Genomic DNA, 10,834 nt, shown 5'->3' with positions numbered 1-10,834 from the left:
AATTCCAGGTCAGTCTGGTACTCCTCTGGAAGACTGTCAGTATATTAGCCAGTGGCTGTTTTTTACATTTTTTTACAAAGACAAAATCCTGTCTTATCTCTAAGCACCCTGTTTTAAATATTGCAGTGTACCCATGGTGTTACTATTCAAGTCTACAAATAAACTATGCCAATGATAAATAACATCATTTCCAAAGGAGTTTAGATGAAAATATTTTCAGGCTTTATGGTTCATTTTTCATCAGATATCCTGATACGTAAGAATGACAATTGTTTTGATAACCATTGTGTTATGCTACAAAAGAGACTTTCTACCAATGGCACTTCGCAATTTCTCCTTTCACTTCATTCCTGACATTTCTGGAGCTGGAATATGTAGCTGGCAACATAACATACCTTCAGGGTACCTTCAGTTTTCCAGGTTGTCTCTGTAGCATCAGCTTCTGGTTCATACGTAGCCTGAACTCCATGCTGAATTCCTCTTTGCTGCTATCCCGTTTCACAGCAGGTGTCAGAATGTGTGTGCTGCACAGATGCTAGACACTGCAGAGAGCTCTCACTAACTCTGCTGCACATGCTGGTATGCACAGTGAGGTTTTTTATCCTAAATTTAAAAATTTGTTCTTTGAAGCTGTGAAGGGCACTAGCCAGGCGTTTGGACTACGGGGCAAAAGAGAGCAATGAAAGTGGTACAAGCTGAATGTTGATGGTATTATTCTGATTCTTAATTACAGGTATACAGGTGTGCTTAAAGTAGCAAAAAGCTTCTAATTAAGGTACAAAAGTACTTTGCTACTTAGTTAACTTACCCAGAAGAATACAGGGCAGAACAAACATATTAAGCTTTTGCACACCTCTAACATTTTTGGCTAAGCAGCCTTGTGCACCAGCCGCCAGAAACTTTAATATTTGCCCCCTGACTAGCAACTTCCCTTCTGATGACCATGAAAACAATCACTGCGAAAAAAATCAAGCAAAAACTCGAAAACATAAAAAGGGAGGAAGGAAAACATTGACAAAAGATAGGAGGCAGCATTTGGAACCAAGTATTCAAAGATGTTTGATATAAGACACATTTCTCTACCACACTTTTGAAAGAGTATGCAGATTGTTCCTATCATGACATGGGCTGCGGTGGAACAGAAGTGTTTTGTTGTTCAAGTTTCTTTAATGTAAAATACTGGTTCAATACCTACATTTCAATCAATCAGGAAAAAAGCATCAGAATGCAAAGATGTCATAGTACATATTTTCATACAATTACGTACACTGATACAGTTGTAAGGGTTCACTTGATTTGACATAAGAAGTCCATCTTGGAATTGGTTTAGGCCTTTCTATTTCTGCAGTGAGAGGGAGAATATTTCTGTTGAAAATATTGTATTTCACACTGCTATAAATGCATACATGCCATTTGTAATGGTAGTCTGATTGGAGTAAGAAGGATATAATCAGTTCTTTTTTTTACACGTTTACAAAACAACATTTCCACTTCTTAAAATGTATTTTATAATACCACTGGCTATTCTTTTTTACTACATTGAAGTCTTATCCTAGGATGAAACTAACTAAAATTTAAATTACATTGGATCAGATGAATCTCAGTGGTAAACAATGATAGGACAAGGGGCAATGGGTACAAATTGGAACACAAGAGGTTCCACTTAAACTTGAGAAGAAACTTCTCAGTGAGGGTGACAGAACACTGGAACAGGCTGCCCAGGGAGGTTGTGGAGTCTCCTTCTCTGGAGACATTCAAAAACCACCTGGACGCGTTCCTGTGTAGCCTTATCTAGGTGTTCCTGCTCCGGCAGGGGGATTGGACTAGATGATCTTTTGAGGTCCCTTCCAATCTCTAACATACTGTGATACTGTGTAATCAGAACATTGTATCTGGTATTGTTTCATTAATTTTTTTTGGAAATAAATTTTAATGATTTTTTCAGTGTTATAATTACTACTGATTGTGTTAATTATGCATATTTCAACATTTAAAATAATTGTTTAAAAAAAGGGAAAAAGTTTGGTTGTATTGCTTTTTCATTGAGGAGACACATGCCAGCAAAACATAAAAGTCACTGAACTCCTAATGTTCACTGGAGGTCTACTTTTTAAAATCAATTACACTTAGCAAACTTGAATGAGGTCTCCTGTGTTCTTTCTTACTCTGTGTACTTCTTGGAACATTTTCTTTTGAGTTTTCTTGTTCTTAGTCAAATTATAATGTGTGAAGAACTGATATAAGATGAAGACCATGATATCATTGTGCAGCACAACTTTCAAAACTATGTTTTGGGCATTTTGTCAAAGGAACAAAACTTGTCTGGAGAGGAAGTGACAGATGATGATGATGATGATGACAATGAGGAAGAGGATAAGGAGGATGACAACGAAAATGAGGAGGAAGAAGAGGAAGAAGAAATAGAAGAAGGAGAAGAAGAAACAGAGGAAGGAGAAGAAGAAGCAGAAGGAGAAGAAGAAGCAGAAGGAGAAGTACAAGGAGGACGGACAGGAATGGAGAAAATAGAAGAAATAGAGGGAAAATATGAAAAAGAGAAACATAGTAAGACACCTGAGGGAGAGGACAGCAATAATAGCACAGTGGAAACAGAAAAGGTAAAAGCATTTATTCCTATTAAGTTACTCGTGTCTGAAAGAATTTCTTTCTATAACTAACATTAGTTTGAATGTGTGTGTAGCTATCTTGTAACTGCAAGGTTGTTGTTTGGGGTGGTTCTGATAGTGGGAGGAATACGTAGGAGTTAATAATTAAAACATTTCATTTTTAGCAAGTTTAAAGTACAGATTTCATTGTTTTGTCTCTCTGTAGGCAGAAGAGACTACTCAGAAAGAGACCATCGTTCAGCAAGGTAAGAATGCACTTCCTAAGAATTGAATCACTGTGGACATTCTAAAAAGATACAACTTTTCTGAACACCTCTATTATAAAAATACTGAACAATGCAGTTATTGTCAGTAGTTGGTAAAACAGTTCTTGAAATTTGAAAGGCAAAACCCCATTACTAATTGTTAATGATTTGAAAGAAAAATATACTTCTCCCAGTTATGTATTTGAGGAAGTCCAGAAGAAGGACTTTCTCTTAGCAGGACCATGTTTTACTCAGAGCAGCTGGAGTTGCGTGGTTGCAAAGTTATGGTAATTGTATTATCTCTCAAGCAACTTCTTTATGTGCCGTGTTTCTTCATTTCAGCAGAGAAGCTTGTGAAAAGCCTTTCTCATCTCTTGTCTACTGATATTTCCTCATTAAGTTCACAAACAGATTGTTAGATGGAATGTAATTACTGAACACTGTTTAGAGAGGTGAAGATTTAAGTCTACGTGTTGCTTGTACTTTTGATGATAGTTTAAGTGAACTATATATGCCTTCAGAAAAGCTGGGGAGAGTGAAGTTGAGTGTTCTATATGCAAAACAAAAATACTTATTTTATTTTAAAAATACTGGAATAATCTATAACTGTTTTTTTGATGCAAACTAACAAATGTGGTATAAAAAAAGACCAATGTCCTAGTAATGAAGAAGCCATGCCATTTATTTTTAATATTATAGTAGAAATAGCTTGCCCAGAATGGATGCTTAAATATTTTTCCATAACTGAGTGATCTGGAAGTTTTGATATGAAGTTCTAAATTTATATCATTCATACAGGGACTATAGGAAAATTTAAACATAGGAACATCAACTCAGATGGAAAGTTTTTCCTTTCCCAGAATTGTTTCTATGGAATAAAATTCATGCTGAACTATAACTCCTGCCCTAAAAGTCAGATTTTCCAAATTGGAATATATTTTCAAAATCAGTGTGCAAGATACTGTTTTTTGTCAGTAAGGGGAAACTACGATTTTCAAGTCAAAAATTTTACATAATGTCACTGCTATAAGTGTTCTATTCTTGAAAATAAAGTACCTGGGGAATAATATAAAGGCAGTATATAAAGAGATTAAAAAAATAAAAATTGACTTGTCAGGCTGTGCATCAAATTGAACTGAATAGTCTGACTGCTGGATTGGTTTTTTTTTTAGATCCATGTTTTATTTAGTGACTTCAAAAATTATTTGAAGAACAGTTTTTTCTGCTCTTCATTTGCAAGAATCAGAAGTTAATATAAGAATTTATATTGTTGTAGAGAAAGAAAGCACTGATAATCACACTGTGAATAATTCTTCAGAGAATGCTGATGACCAAGTAACTGGAGGATTTGTTGGGAGAACAAAGGTGTGTGGCCTGATCTTTCCTTCTAGCTTCTAGTGACCAAGAAGGCAGTGGGCAGTTACCAAGCTGAAGCAATGCCTCAATTTACCTGATCTGCATAAACAGTGAAGTTGCTGAGCAGCCCATTCCTTCTGTTTATGATTTGATTTTATTTTGTGATAAAATAACTTAAAAATGCCCAAATAATTGCTCTTTTAAAATAAATCATAGTACTTCTGTCAGTCGCAATGAGATAAAGCCCATTATCACCTGTTAATGTATAGCATGCCCATAAAAGACAGGTTGTTAATCACTACAGATTTTCATGAGGCAAAAACTTAGGACTTGATTCCTGTGGGATGTTATCTAAAAATATTTGCCACTGTATTTCTCTCTGGAGGCAGCAGCTGATCTAGTTGACCTTGTATATATTTCCAAGATGCACAGATTTAAAGAATGTGATTATATATATATATATATATATATATGTATATTCATGTTGAGGAGTACCTTGCATGGAATTTCTTACAGGTTTAGGATCCAAAGGCTGCTGCAGAGACTGGCTGCTGTGTTTCCTGTTAAGCAAAGACCTTAAGCACCAATTAACTTCGAGCACGTGTGTAGTCCCACTGACATAAAAACATTGTCATTAACTTTAATGGGACTACACACGTTTATAATGAAGCATATTAAGCATTTACTGCTCTGGGGCTTTGCAGATCTGAGCCTATAGTTTTTGACCTTGCCTCAGACTCTTGTTTGAAAGAAACACAAATAACTGCACCACTTGCAGTATTTTGTACAAAATGTACGGTGTGTCATTTGACAAAATTCGATCATCTTAACTCCTCTGGTTCCTATGTGAGATTTTCACACATTTCAGATATTGCAGCAGAATGTTTTTAATCAACGATTTTTAAGTAGTCATTTTGTTTGGGGGAAGAAAATAAGGAAATATTTTACCAAGGATAAATTTGTGACCTCAGCTGACTTTGGTATATACAAAATGCTTTGCGGGTCGGTTTTGGTTTTTTTAACTTTGAATTTCGTAGGTGTTTCAGACATATTATTTACCTGCTTTTTGCTTCAGTTTTCCCTGTTTAAGCGAAAGGCACTGAAAGTCCAGAAGAATGTAAGTATCAAAAAGGAAGATGAATCTGAAAAGCCATTACAGAGTGAAGAAGAAGAAAAGGACAATATAGATGGTGAAGACAGTAAAGATGAAAACCAGAATCATACATTGCAGAATTCCAGGGAAACTGTGACTAACCAGGATGGAAGGATGAAATCTTCTACCTGTATATTACTCTAACACTGTTAAAGTATGTAAAAATTTGAGAGTCTTAAAGCACATAGTGCAGTTTTTACTTGAAAAGAATTATGACTCACAAGAGATGTTGATGGTTGCTTTTTTGATTGATTTGATTGCTGTGATTTTAAACATGCAGGCAATTTTCTTTATATTTATTGATAATTTCAGTCGTTGCAATTGATACGCTTATCAGCACCTTGCTGGCGTTCTGTGGCCTTAACTGTTAGCGTTGCAAAGTAAAATACATTTTTTATATGAAAAGTTGAATACAAGCATTTCATAGTTTTTGCTAAATAATTTTATTCCTCTTCAGTCTACAGAGTACCACTTCCAATATGATACTCTTGCAAAATTGTAATATCTTACTGAAGATATTACTTGGTTTAACGACCTAGGTGAGAACATTGACATTCACATTTTAAAGAGGGTATTCAGTTACCTAGACATACATATGCCTCTTTCTGGTTTGGCTTAGAAAAAATAGCAATAAAACGTTCAAGTTAACTGATAAGCCATTATTGAGGAATTTATTTACATACGTGCCTAATTTCATATATGGGAGCAGTTCCATTGGAAGTGGTACCCAAGAGTAGTGTGACTATGTAAGTAAGTATCCTGCCAAACTGGGACTTGAAGAAACCTTTCATTTCTGAGAGGTGCTCAACACCTTTCCTCCTGCTGGAATTGGCATAAGCTGGTGGGACTCTCTTCACAGAATCAGGACACATAAAATCTGGACATCTTCACTGTTTTTTCAGTTTGATCCTGATCCCATATTCTTTCAACCGTTATATCATAATGAGTCTCTAGTGAAGCTTTCTTACAGGAAAATAATGTAACCAGAGTTACTATGGAATACATTGGTATGATAAACAGATCATTATAAGCTAAATATTCATGTTTTTCTCAGGCAACGTGGCTTTTCTTCAGATTGAGACTGAGAAGCAGGAGTAATGAATCCCATTGTTGGTATGGATGAGCAGAATGTTTGAAGGTTTTAATTAGCCAAGAAGCAGGAGTGACAAACCACCTATTCTAATTACTAGCATTCCCTCTAAATGAAATGTGATTTATGAAAACTCATTCCATCTGAGCAAGAAATATAACTTTTACCATGATGAATCTGATCCAGGGCCTGTATTTGCCCCTTACTAAGATACATTTACTTTTTTAAGAATATACACAAGCTCTAGCATAAATATAAAATAAATAATTATTTCTAAATAGAGTACTTTTCAGAATACCTCACAAGGGACAGATGATCTTTGCAGAAAACCTAGGAAAATGATATTTAAGTTTACTGATACATGAACGTATTTTAACATGACTTTGGCCATATTTTACGTTTGGATTATGTTTTTTCTAGTTTCAGAGCTGCTTATATTGTATATGATATAGTCAGAGCTGTCTGGAGTTGGTTTTGACCTAGAAGTTGTTTCAGCTGAAAGCTTTATCCCTACAAGTATGCACAGGCATCCTCTGTGCTACAGTAAGCATTGTACTAAAAACCTGGATGCTTGGGTCATCCTTAGCCAGAGTTAGTTAAGATCCTTTGGTTTCTGTTATTTTTATTCAGACTACTCTTGAGTTCTGCAGTGAACTTACATGAGCTGTTTTTTTTTTCTGCCAATGTGCATTATATTTACATATTTTCGTGTTTTCCTGAATACACATGTGGTTTCTGTTCTGCTTGGATACAGTTGGGAATAGTAAAGAAGTGGAAAAAGAGAGATAAAGTAAATAATGTTCCTGTTCACTTAACGAAGCTTTAATTATTTTTAAGGAGAGATCAGTTGCAGAAATTGTTACCGTAAGCACAATTTCTTTTTTCTTTTCTTTTTAAATGTGAACTCAGTTAGTGAAAAATATGACTTTAAAGTGGGAATTACCCTAAATTCTAATGCTGCAGAGGTTAATGTAATGGATTCTAAACAGCTATACTTCAAAGCAGTTTCTTCAGGGACTTGTACATTTGTCTTGTCGATACACTTAGCTTAAGAAAGAGCAGGAAAAAATTAATCTTTTTTTTATATTTCTTCCTTGATAATAAAAAAATATTAAACAAATGAAACAAGTTACACGTACATGTGGATTAATTTAAAGGTTTCCTTTTTTAACAAGTTCACAATCCTTACGAGAAAAACGTAAGGAAGTTTTATTACTGTAAGGCTTTCTTAAACTGGTGAGTATCAAAATATTGTAGAAGGATTTACAGTGAATTTTATTTTTTTTTTACTTTCCCAAAGATAACTGTATCAACTAACCTTTATGTCTGGATTTCATTGCCCTGTCATACAACTGAGGTCCTGCTTTAGTTGCTGGTTTTCTAAAGTTTCACCATCAAACCTACCACAAGGTGGAGTTTGTGTTCTTCGAAAATTCTGGAGCCAGAACATTTCCTCCTCTGGTCCCTAAAAAGCAGTAACAGATCCTTACTCTGTATCCATCTGAACACTGTATGTTTTCTGGCATATTGCTTTGGGAGCTACATCACTTTGGTACCTTGAAATGTTTATGTAGTGTATTTTTAAAGTTTTAGACTATATGTATTTGTAAAAAAACAAAGACAGAAAAATACAATTCCTCATTTGTCTCTCAGTGTGTACATAGATGGTCACTTTTGATACATAAATGTAAATCAAGGTATACATGGTTGATCTAAAAAGAAGTTGTATTAGTGCATCTTGCACATATATATGTATACATATGCACTGACACGTATATCTTTATATAGGAAGATACATATATATAGATGTATGTATGGGTATATGATCATGTGTACATGACCTCCTAAAATTTCCATTTCATCCATATATTTATATATTCATGTTTACTATTCCTGGAACCACATGATTCATTTATGCAACTGGCGGTAGTAATTGCTAGACCACTCTCCATCATCTTTACCAAGTCTTGGGAAACAGGAGAGGTGCCTGAGGACTGGAGGAAAGCAAATGTCATTCCCGTCTTCAAAAAGGGCAAGAAGGAGGACCCGGGTAACTATAGACCAGTCAGCCTCACCTCCATCCCAGGGAAAGTGATGGAACACCTTATCCTTGGTGCCATCTTAAGGCATATCAAGGATAAGAGGGTTATGAGGGGCAGTCAACATGGCTTCACCAAGGGGAAGTCATGCTTGACCAATCTCATAGCCTTTTATGAGGAAATAACACGGTGGATGGATGATGGCAGAGCGGTGGATGTGGTCTACCTTGACTTCAGCAAAGCATTTGACACAGTCTCCCACAGCATCCTCACAGCTAAATTGAGGAAGTGTGGTCTGGATGATCGGGTAGTGAGGTGGACTGTGAACTGGCTGAAGGAGAGAAGCCAGAGAGTTGTAGTCTATGGGGCGGAGTCTAGTTGGAGGCCTGTATCTAGTGGAGTGCCTCAAGGGTCGGTACTGGGACCAGTATTATTTAATATATTCATCAATGATTTAGATGAGGGAATTGAGTGTACTATCAGCAAGTTTGCTGATGACACTAAGCTGGGAGGAGTGGCCGACACACCAGAAGGCTGTGCTGCCATCCAGCGAGACCTGGACAGGCTGGAGAGTTGGGCAGGGAATAACTTGATGAAATATAACAAGGGAAAGTGTAGAGTCCTGCATCTGGGCAGGAACAACCCCAGGTTCCAGTATAGATTGGGGAACGACCTGTTAGAGAGCAGTGTAGGGGAGAGGGACCTGGGGGTCCTGGTGGACGACAGGATGACCATGAGCCAACACTGTGCCCTTGTGGCCAAGAAGGCCAATGGCATCCTGGGGTGTATTAGAAGGGGGGTGGTTAGTAGGTCGAGAGAGGTCCTCCTTCCCCTCTACTCAGCCCTGGTGAGACCTCATCTGGAATATTGTGTCCAGTTCTGGGCCCCTCAGTTTAAGAAGGACAGGGACCTGCTGGAGAGAGTCCAGCGCAGGGCAACTAAGATGTTTAAGGGAGTGGAGCATCTCCCTTATGAGGAAAGACTGAGGGAGCTGGGTCTCTATAGTTTGGAGAAGAGGAGATTGAGGGGTGACCTTATTAGTGTATATAAATATATAAAGGGGGAGTGTCACGAGGATGGAGCCAGGCTCTTCCTAGTGGCAAACAATGATAGGACAAGGGGCAATGGGTACAAACTGGAACACAAGAGGTTCCACTTAAACTTGAGAAGAAACTTCTTCTCAGTGAGGGTGACAGAACACTGGAACAGGCTGTCCAGGGAGGTTGTGGAGTCTCCTTCTCTGGAGACATTCAAAACCCGCCTGGACACGTTCCTGTGTAACCTGATCTAGGTGTTCCTGCTCCGGCAGGGGGATTGGACTAGATGATCTTTTGAGGTCCCTTCCAATCTCTAACATACTGTGATACTATGATACTGTTCCTATGCAAGTTTGAGGTGACTGAAGGAGAGAACATGCTGTTTGGACAGTAGTTTGTATATCCAAAGATGATGATGATAATATATCAAATGAACTTTTCAACTTTTTCCTTTTTCTTCCAGGAAATAGTTGTATAATATGCAAACTACATCCAGTCTTTGTCCCTGGGGAATATTTCAAGTCATGCTGTTGAACTGTAAATTGAATTAATTCTTTAATGATAAGCCACTGTAAGTCCTGATAATCTTGTATGCACAAGCTAATCTTTCATGACTATTGATAAACTAAGGGTTCACTTAAAATGCATTCATGAATAAGACATGAACTTATCCAGCTTCTGACAACTGACTTCTGACATAAAGCATTTTTGACATTTACTGAGTGTATCAGAAATGCTTTCTGGCACATGAAGACCATTTTATACTCGACTCTGTTGAAACTGCTGGCCAGGCTCCTTGGCAACCCAGAAAGAAGTGGTTCTTGAGGCAGCATAGTTAGACTACCACTACCAATACTACTGTCATTACTCTCCGTACCTAATACCCCCAGGGTGATGAAGTAACACTTTACTCAGATTTATGACATGTACCCAGCATCATGGATGCTTAACAAAATAGAAAAATAAATGTAAAAAAAATGCCCAAAATATTGAAATTAGAAGTAGATAGGAAATCTATTTGTGTTAGATACTAAAATCCAATATTGAGCACATTTTAAAAGGCCCAAATATTGTATACAGGACAATTATAACCATTACTGTATCCTTGGACTATTTTCTCTCTTTAAAATATAAATAAACTATTTCTAAAGTCCCTTGGACTGTTTTTAAGAGCTATATTATTTATACTATTCACTATTCAGGGGGGTTACAATATTTTCACACCCTGTTATGTCTAAATTCTTGTAAGAATGTAAGTAGTGTCCATTTTAAGTGTGATGAAACTGCTGT

This window comes from Neopsephotus bourkii, unplaced genomic scaffold (genome assembly GCF_033783945.1).
Source record: "Neopsephotus bourkii isolate Nb327-2 ecotype Australia unplaced genomic scaffold, CSIRO-AGI_Nbou_v1 NB_1763, whole genome shotgun sequence".
NCBI classification, from domain to species: Eukaryota; Metazoa; Chordata; class Aves; order Psittaciformes; family Psittacidae; genus Neopsephotus; species Neopsephotus bourkii.
The sequence above is the reverse complement of the archived record's forward strand: the minus strand, read 5'-3'. Positions refer to the sequence as shown.